The sequence below is a fragment of the Crocodylus porosus genome, unplaced genomic scaffold (genome assembly GCF_001723895.1).
Source record: "Crocodylus porosus isolate Cpor-Errol unplaced genomic scaffold, CroPor_comp1, whole genome shotgun sequence".
In the NCBI taxonomy this organism is placed as follows: Eukaryota; Metazoa; Chordata; order Crocodylia; family Crocodylidae; genus Crocodylus; species Crocodylus porosus.
The window spans coordinates 110,152,044-110,160,368 of record NW_017728947.1 but is presented as its reverse complement, the minus strand read 5'-3'; the positions used below and the strand labels follow the sequence as shown (position 1 = coordinate 110,160,368).

Here is an 8,325-nt window from a genome sequence, read left to right as displayed (position 1 = left end):
GGCCTCACCAAGGCCGAGTACAAGGGGAGAATGATGTCCCGGGATTTGCTCCATCCTACTTCCCGCCCTGGCTGCGCAGCACACCCAGCCCCACTCCTTCCCTCACCATGGGGCCCTCAATCTGCCCATACCTCTTCTCCTCCATAGACTTAGCTGCAGGCAGCTGCTTTCCACACTGCCCAGCTGTATTCCTGGCCAAAGCTGCACACATACATATGGTGTCCCCCACATCTCGCTCCCGACAGCCCCAAGGAGGACCCCTTGCAGGCTAGAATGCTGTCCACCTGCAAGGGAAAACCTGCCATTTCCCTAGGGAACCCAGGCATCTGGGGGACCTGGCCCCATGGGGGAGAGGGAACCCAGGTGTCCAGGGCCCTAGCCAGAAGGCATAATTATTGGTAAACACTAGCAGCTACAACGGCTAAAAAAAGCTGATAGCCAATAATGTAATCTTCCTTTTATCAGTGCAAATCCAATAGGCAACTGATATATCGGCACCTCTAGTTTGGTCTTCTATCATGGTTGTCAACAGCAGGTTCTGCAGTCTTGCAACACAGCAGCTTTTTGTACTTTAGCAAACCTTGTTTTGAGATAAGCAGCTAACTGTACTGTATAAACAATACTTTCCCCAAAATTTCCTGCCTCTCCATGTTTAAAGAAAAAAAAAAAAAAAAGATTAAGGCTAATAGTGACCCGAGTACCCAGTCAAGCCCTTCACTTTTGGACTGAACAGTTATATCCATTATCTTCCTGATATTAAAGCACCAAAGTTTAATGAAGCACAATAATCAGAAACTAAAAACAGTCTCAGAATATTAGCTCTATAAAAGGTAGAATAATTGGAGCTCTAAAACAATAAAATTCAGCAGATTATGATTTTACTGAGTTCTGTAACGATAATTTTGCTAAATGTAAAATTACCAAGTTCTATAATGTTATTCATTCTACAAAGTGTCGGTCACTGGGCCCATTCATCTATTTCTCAGAGCTCTCTCAGCGGCTGTGTATAAGTACCCTCCCAAGCTGTTCTGAAACTCAGGTATTCTTTCCTCATGTATATCATTCCAAAACCCTGCATCTTCCTTGATAACCTAAAAACAAAACAAATCACATAACTTAAATCACCTATTCCTCATTCACTTTATGAATGAGCTGCTGCTTTACATAAAAAGAAGAAACAGAATGACCAAGGAAAGAAACTGTATAAAATGGAACTGAAACAGTATGTAGATGGTGGACAGAAAAACAGTGTGCTTAATCAAATGAAAATGCAGCTAAAGTGTGCCTACTAGAACAGAAACTTCGTAGAAGTTACACCCGCTTCCTTCATCTGTCTTTTAAATCAAAAGTATGCACTTAAGTTTGTTTGCAAAGGAAGCTAGCATATGCAAAAAAAATGTGGTACCACACAGTGATCCTACATGTTACATAACTCGTGTTATACTTGAGCAAGTAAACACTGCAGCAACAGCTGGTGCACAACTAGTTGGAAGACAGTTTGTCAGGTTTCAGTTATAAAATGTTCTCTTTCCGGAGGAGCAAGAAATGCAGCAAAAGATGTTTATTGGACAGAGTTTCAAAGAGAGACAGCATTTTAAAGTTAGACATAGGGTAAAATTCTCTCAATTTAAAGTAACTCAGTCATTTGAAAGGTCATCTCTGGACTATAAATCTAAGTTAAAAAAACACTTAAAAGGCACAAAATGTTACAATGGTTCTCAATAGTCTCAATGGTTGACTAAATATAGATTCCTAGTGGATTAAGCAATTTAGTGTAGTTTTACCTAGTTAAATAAGATGTTTTAACAGACTAGGATAATGAATAGAGGAGCAATTTTTTGTATCAGTAGGACTAAACTTGTAGTTCAGTTAATAAGTAAGCTTATTCACAATATATATACAATCAGAGCAGCAATGGGGTTCAGGACCCCAACAGACTATTACACCTACCGGGAACTGGAGGAACACCAGAATCCAAGAAGGACAACGTACCAGAGTATTTAAATCTGGCACATTATGTATTGCAAAATAGTGGGAAGAGATGGTACAGCTGAACACAACAGAATGTAATTTTGCCTTTTTTGTTTGTTTTTTAAGAACCAAGAAAATACTTTAAAAGAAATGTAATTGTAATATTCTTTTAGCAAAGTGCATCAGCTGGGAGCAAGTTCTGGCATTTCCATTGTAAATATATATGATGCAGCTTTTAATAACACAACCACTTCTCCTTCTCCTCACCCCATGTAATTCAGTGGGCAAAATATATGTTTAATGAGAAAGCTGTTTTGTATTATTTTCATAAAACAGAGCTTTAAGCTCCCTGTGTCTTGACAAGCAGAATCTACCGACCCCAACCCTACCAGGTGCAAGATCTCCTTCAGAAAGATATGCATGTTTTATCCTCTTCCACCTTGAGAGAAGAATGGAAAGGGATGAAGCTCCAAAGCAGCGACACTGTACACCTCCTCTATCCACAGTCACAAATACTGACTTGCTCAGACTGGGAAAGGAGGGTTTGGAATCATTCCCTAACATGGTGATCCTTCTGCATACTGAGTCTAGGTCCAAGCTCTGGAATAAGGAGCCTCTATGAAACCAAATACAAGGGCTTTTTGGGCTTCAATGAAGTGGGAAAGGAACACTTTGGCTTGTACATATTGTTAACTATCACTTTCTGAATTTAAACAGAAGTGATGCTGTCTCCTAGAGACCACTGGAACTGAGGCACTGAATGTAAATTATGTGAGAAATGGCCCCCACTATTTTCAGTAGGATGTTGGCAATGGCCTAAAGACAGTAATTCAATCATTATCATTCAATTATTGCACTGATAATCCCTCAGTTAGTTGAGTTTATGGGCAGAACAAAGTTCATTGTGATCACTGTTTCATTCCCTCCTTAACAACTGGATCCATACTCACTTAAGTATGTTGCTGGAGCAGAAAGAAGCCATGAGAAAGCAGAAAATATACTTGTCTTGCTTAACTTCTTTATATAAAAATGTTTAGTTATTCCATATTGTGGATTAATTCATTTAGCCTAGAGGTAGTGCTGAATATTTTAAATGACACTTTCAGTTGAATGTTTCTCCATTTGTTTTCTACCCAGTCCTAGGTATGGATGCCTGAAATGAATCCATCCAGAAGCTGGTAATGAGATAAAACTAAGGAAGCGTGGGATTAAGGGACCACTATCCACCCCATAGAAAAAAATTATTTAACTGAAATATTTTTGAGCTTTTTCTAAATACTCGGGCTTATAAATACACCCACACATGAGCAGTAGCTACTATACTAAAAAAGCCTAGAGATATATACTGAAATGCTGATTTTTTTAATCAACGTGTGGATCAAAGGACACCGTACTGGGACTGAGAAAGTCATTAGCAAGATCTTGGGAAAGCTTCACTGGCCTCCTTCAATGAATCTGAAAATAAACAATGTCAGCTTTTTGTCTTTTTAAAGTTAACCAATCTTTTTGCTTCTTAATTATGTCTAATGATGCCTTTTGAAGTTTTTTATTTTTTTAAATATTATAAATGCAAGGCTCATCTACTCAAGAAAACATCACATGAAGCAGAAGTGAAGGTTTACCAACTGAGAAATGTAGAGATTGTTATTCACTGTTTTGTTTTTGAGGGAAGTCACTAGTTAATAAAAATAAAGATTCTTGACCACCATCTCTTTAAAGGACAAAAAGCAATATTTATCCTGAAACCCCCCACATTAAACCATTCTTCTAGTAACACTAAGAAACTCACCACTCCTAACATTTTGCTAGTAAAAATAAATAAATAAAACCGTTCAGCCGTTTTCTAATTCATAAGGAAATCAACCCCCACCCCTTTTTAAAGACATACAGCTTCTCTTTAAATATTTACCTTCACATCTTTGAAGTTCAACTCCGTTAAAAAAAATGTAATGTTGTATTTTGTTTACCCCATATGTCTATCTTTAAGAACTGCATAATATATAGAATGGTGCTGTCTACTCTAAGTGCTGCATCTTGCTCTAGCAGGGAAGAGACTTAAAACATTCACATCCAAACTTCTGCTCAGAATGGTAAGGATGACAAGGCTCAGGAATGGGTGTGAAATTACAAACTTCTCTGTCCATTTTCACAGTGTGCTTAACTTACTAACGAAGTACCATATATACCTGAATCCAAGACTACTTCAAATTTAAGATAACCCTCCAACAATTAGATTTTATACATGGAAAATTATACATTTTTCACAATCTTTCATGTACATGATCTTATTATTGGAAGGTTATCTTACATTCATCCCCACAGAGCAGCAACAGGAGGCAAGGGACCAGATGCCTGTCCCTTGCATCCCTCCCCCTGCCACTTGTAGCCCTCACGTGTCTGCCCTCTTGCCATCTGCCCCTGCCACATGCACTCCTGTGCCTGCCCTCCAGCGCTACCTACCGTCTCTTCTGCACCACCCCCTGCCACTTACCTTTCACGCAGCAACTGTGGCCCTGGGGGCTGGCAACAGCAGCAGGTCCAGTCTAACCTAGCCACAGCAAGTCTGCGTTGGTGCTGGGCCAGGGCTGAAGATAAGCAGCTGCAGGGGCAGGACTGTGCCCACCCCCCCACCAGTAACACATAACAAACCTCCCCCATGCCCTCCCCCACTGCACAGTCTCCCCTGAACTCACCATCCCCTGCAACATGAGCTGCCACCTGCCTCGGGCTGGGGTAGCTCATCTCCAGCTTCAGTCCCAAACCTGAAGCGAGCCAAAGCCAAAAGTAAGCTCTTGCCTGCCCAAAGCCAGTACAGGCAACCCCTGCTTAGTGCTCTAAATTGTTCCCGAAAAACTAAGCATTAACTGGAACAGCATTAAGCAAAACATGCTGCCAGCTGTACAATGCCCGTGAGCATTATAACAAAACTCACCAAGTGGAATCAGGTGTCAATGTAAAACCAGCACTATGGCAAAATAGCACCAATTAAAACAGTGTGTGTGTGTGTGTGTGTGGGGGGGGTTATCCTGTACTTGAATCTAAGACGAGGCTTTTTTCCTCTCATGCTGACTAGGGAGAAAAACCCTTGTCCTGGATTCATGTAAATACAGTAGTACTATTCCATTACTGTACAGCCAAGCCAGCTAGGGACCTAGGGACTACTTGTTCTTTTGTCACACAAGTTACCACATTTTAAAGGCCTTATATGCAAATGAAGAGTCATGAAACTTGCCAGAAAACACATGGACTGACCTTCCGATTCTAGTGTAAGTTTGCAAGATCAGCAGTTAGAAAAAGCCATTTTTCATTTCTGAGCAATAAGTCATTCAGACTCAAACATGGAAGGCCAGGTCATTGTCTCCTAGGCCCTAATAAAATGAAATACTTCAGCATGTAAATAGTCCTATAAGGGTGAGCAGGACTTTCAAAATTAAGCATGTACTCAAATGCTCTTTTGAACTGAAACTGTGGTTATCAGAAACTTAATCATACTTTACACTGGAATGGCCCAATTTTTTTTTTTAAACACAAAGATTCACATATTTCATAGACATTAGGGCTGGAAGGGACCTCAGGAGATCATCCAGTCCAGCCCCCTGCCCCAACAGCAAGAAGTCAGCGAGAGAAAGAAGTTGTAGCTTGCTGAACAAAGCCACATTTTAAAAATAAAGTCCGTTACCTAGACCACAAAATTGTTAAAACTGAAAAAATAAATAAATCAAGATTTACTTTTCATTCCATTTGCAAACTTCAGACATTTTTCCATAACAATGAACACGTATTAAAATCTCAGCTTTACTGTGATATTAAGATTTTGTTTAATTTTACTTTCAGGTATTCTTTCATTAATAAGAACACAAACATTATTACATCACTGGAAATGCAAGATATTATTTAACTCATATTTAAATGATTAAAACTATTTCATCTTGTTTCCATCTTCGAAGGAAATATTTCCATCTGATATTTGGTCAAATTTGCCCCAAGTTTATTTTAAAACCTTGTTTTCACAAAATCCTCTCCTACTAAAATAATTAAAGAGCACTTATGTTGTTTTAACCTATATATTTCAACAACTTCTTAAAATAGTCACTGCACTCCCCAAAAATCCAAAAAAGTAAAAATATCCTTTTTTTTAAAAACACGTGAGAAAAGACTAACACCCATCACTGAATTCTGATACACCAACATACTATGAAAACAAAATATGAATAAGCTAATGAAATCATAAATGTTTATGTAATTCCCTCTTACTAATAAGACAATGTTACCTTGACACACAAAAAACACAAAAAGACAAGACCTCCCCAATGGGACATGCATTGTCAAGATATGAAATACAACAACACTTGCTGGATTGCATTTTAGGTACTTTCATCCTATCACAAATATTTTCAGAGCTTCAACAGGCTTTCAAGCAGTATACTCCATGTAAAGTCATTACCTATTACCCTTCTCCTATCTTTATGGTGATGGGAATTTTTTTTTTGTAGGGTCATGGCAAATTTGACAGATGGAAGATTTTATGCCACCAAGATTAATATAACTGAAAGATATTAAAGGGGGGGAAAAAAAAAAATCAATAGGGACTCAGAATTGTTAAAAATAAAAACTGTTAAGAACAAGGATAGGACCAGTATTTGAAATCACTTTAATTAAAAAAAAAAAATAGATAAGATTTCAGGTAGACTCTCTCATTTTAAAGCCCCAACATGATGATTTCACTGATCAGAGGGTTAGCAATTGCGTGCGCCTCAATTCATACAAGAAAAGGCTATGCAAGTTCCCCTATGCTGTTTTGCCAAGCCACTGCCATCTTTGTTATTCCAGTCACTGGTCTTCATAGAATAGCAACTCATGCCAGAATGAGTATTTTATGATGTGGATCAGTCACCAAAAGACTCTAGGACAGAAATAAAGTGTATTTGTGTTTTTGACCAATCAAAACCTGAAATTAGATTTTCACAACCAACATAAACCATCAAATTTACCAATAAGCTTCATTTTATCAAATGGACATTTTCCACAGCTGTTCTATAGTCTGTTGAAAAAACAGTTCAAGATTTTAGAAAATACTTAACTTTGACTTACTTTATGACATACCTTACCCCCCGCCGCTTGTTTCTATTTAATAAGCACAATTTGTTTTTACTGCTCTTCCTTTTTAAACTATTTTGCTGAGCCAATCATGAGAGAGAGAGAGAAGCTCAAATGCTCAATTTTGACATTCAAAGTTCTACAAATTAATCAAATCACTGTTATCCTGCTTAAATGCAGTTTGTTTAGATCCTCATTAGGAAGCAGATGCTCAAACCGAGTTGTACTAAAATGGCCCAGTGTAATAAGATCTCCCTTTTATTGACAGCTGCATGCTTAAACATACAAGTTGCATAAGTTTTCAAAATGAATTGTGCCAGAATTAAATCTTTCAAATATTTTAGGGATGGTTAATAAGACAGCTGATGTCAATGAGAACACAACTCAATGTAACAGTGTTTAAGGTATCCTCTAGATAAGCAACCAGTTTGATCTGACAGGGGAGGAAGAAGAAAAAATGACAACAACAACAAACCCCCCCACTTTGCAGAACGCTATTTGCATCCAGCGATGGAGCCAATCCTGCTTGTTCAGACGAGTTCGCTTCGACCAGCTCTTCCCATTCCCCCGACAGAGGGAGGAGGATGGAGCAAGAGTTGCAATGAAATGTGTCTGACTTACCGACAGAAATTCCCACGTACATATACATTTAAAAAAAAAAAAAAAAAAAAGCCAACCGAAGGAAAAAAAACCAACTAAAAAAGAAGGCAGAGGGAATCTCCACATCCTGCCTGTCCACAACTAAAACTCGACCCCCCAAACCAGAGCAAGGCCTTGCAGCAAGTCAGCGCAGCGCGTACTTATGTAAGGCTCGGCGTGCCCACACCGTGTGTGGCGGCTCTCTGCCCCTCATGGGGGGGGGGGGCGCCACCGCCACACAAGAAAGTTGCCCCTCATTAGGGGACCAGGAGCCTGTTCTCATAAATGACTCTGCCTTGGCACGGGGGCAGAAACCAACCGTGGGCACGAGAAAGGCCTGCTCCGCCACACACCACAGGGCAAGTGCGATGCAGAGGCCGAGCCCGGGGGGACCATTTTCCCCTATGCCGGGGGGCGCAGTGGGGGGCTGCCCACCCCACCGCCCAGGGGGACCAAGAGGCGCCTGCTGCAGGCCTGCGGGCCAAGTGTCCCGGGATCCCTCACGACGCACTCCCCCCCCCCACCCCGGGGGCGCTAGGCCGCGGCCTCGCGCCCCCCTCACGCACTCACCCCGCGGCGGCGGCGGTCGGGCCCAGCCTCAGCTCATTCGCGGGCGGC

The 8,325-nt window shown here is 40.5% G+C and overlaps 1 protein-coding gene across 3 annotated transcripts in view; it reads right to left on the bottom strand.

Moving 5' to 3' along the window:
• PPM1A (protein phosphatase, Mg2+/Mn2+ dependent 1A) overlaps nucleotides 1–8,325 on the bottom strand; it is a 39,039-nt gene extending 30,714 nt beyond the window's left edge. For 2 of the 3 annotated variants that reach the window (XM_019550927.1, XM_019550924.1), the window contains exon 1: nucleotides 8,278–8,325. The gene's annotated coding sequence lies outside the window, so the exon portion shown is untranslated. Of the gene's footprint in view, nucleotides 1–5,223; nucleotides 5,299–8,277 lie in introns of those variants that run through there. The other variant, XM_019550925.1, reaches the window with a different exon arrangement.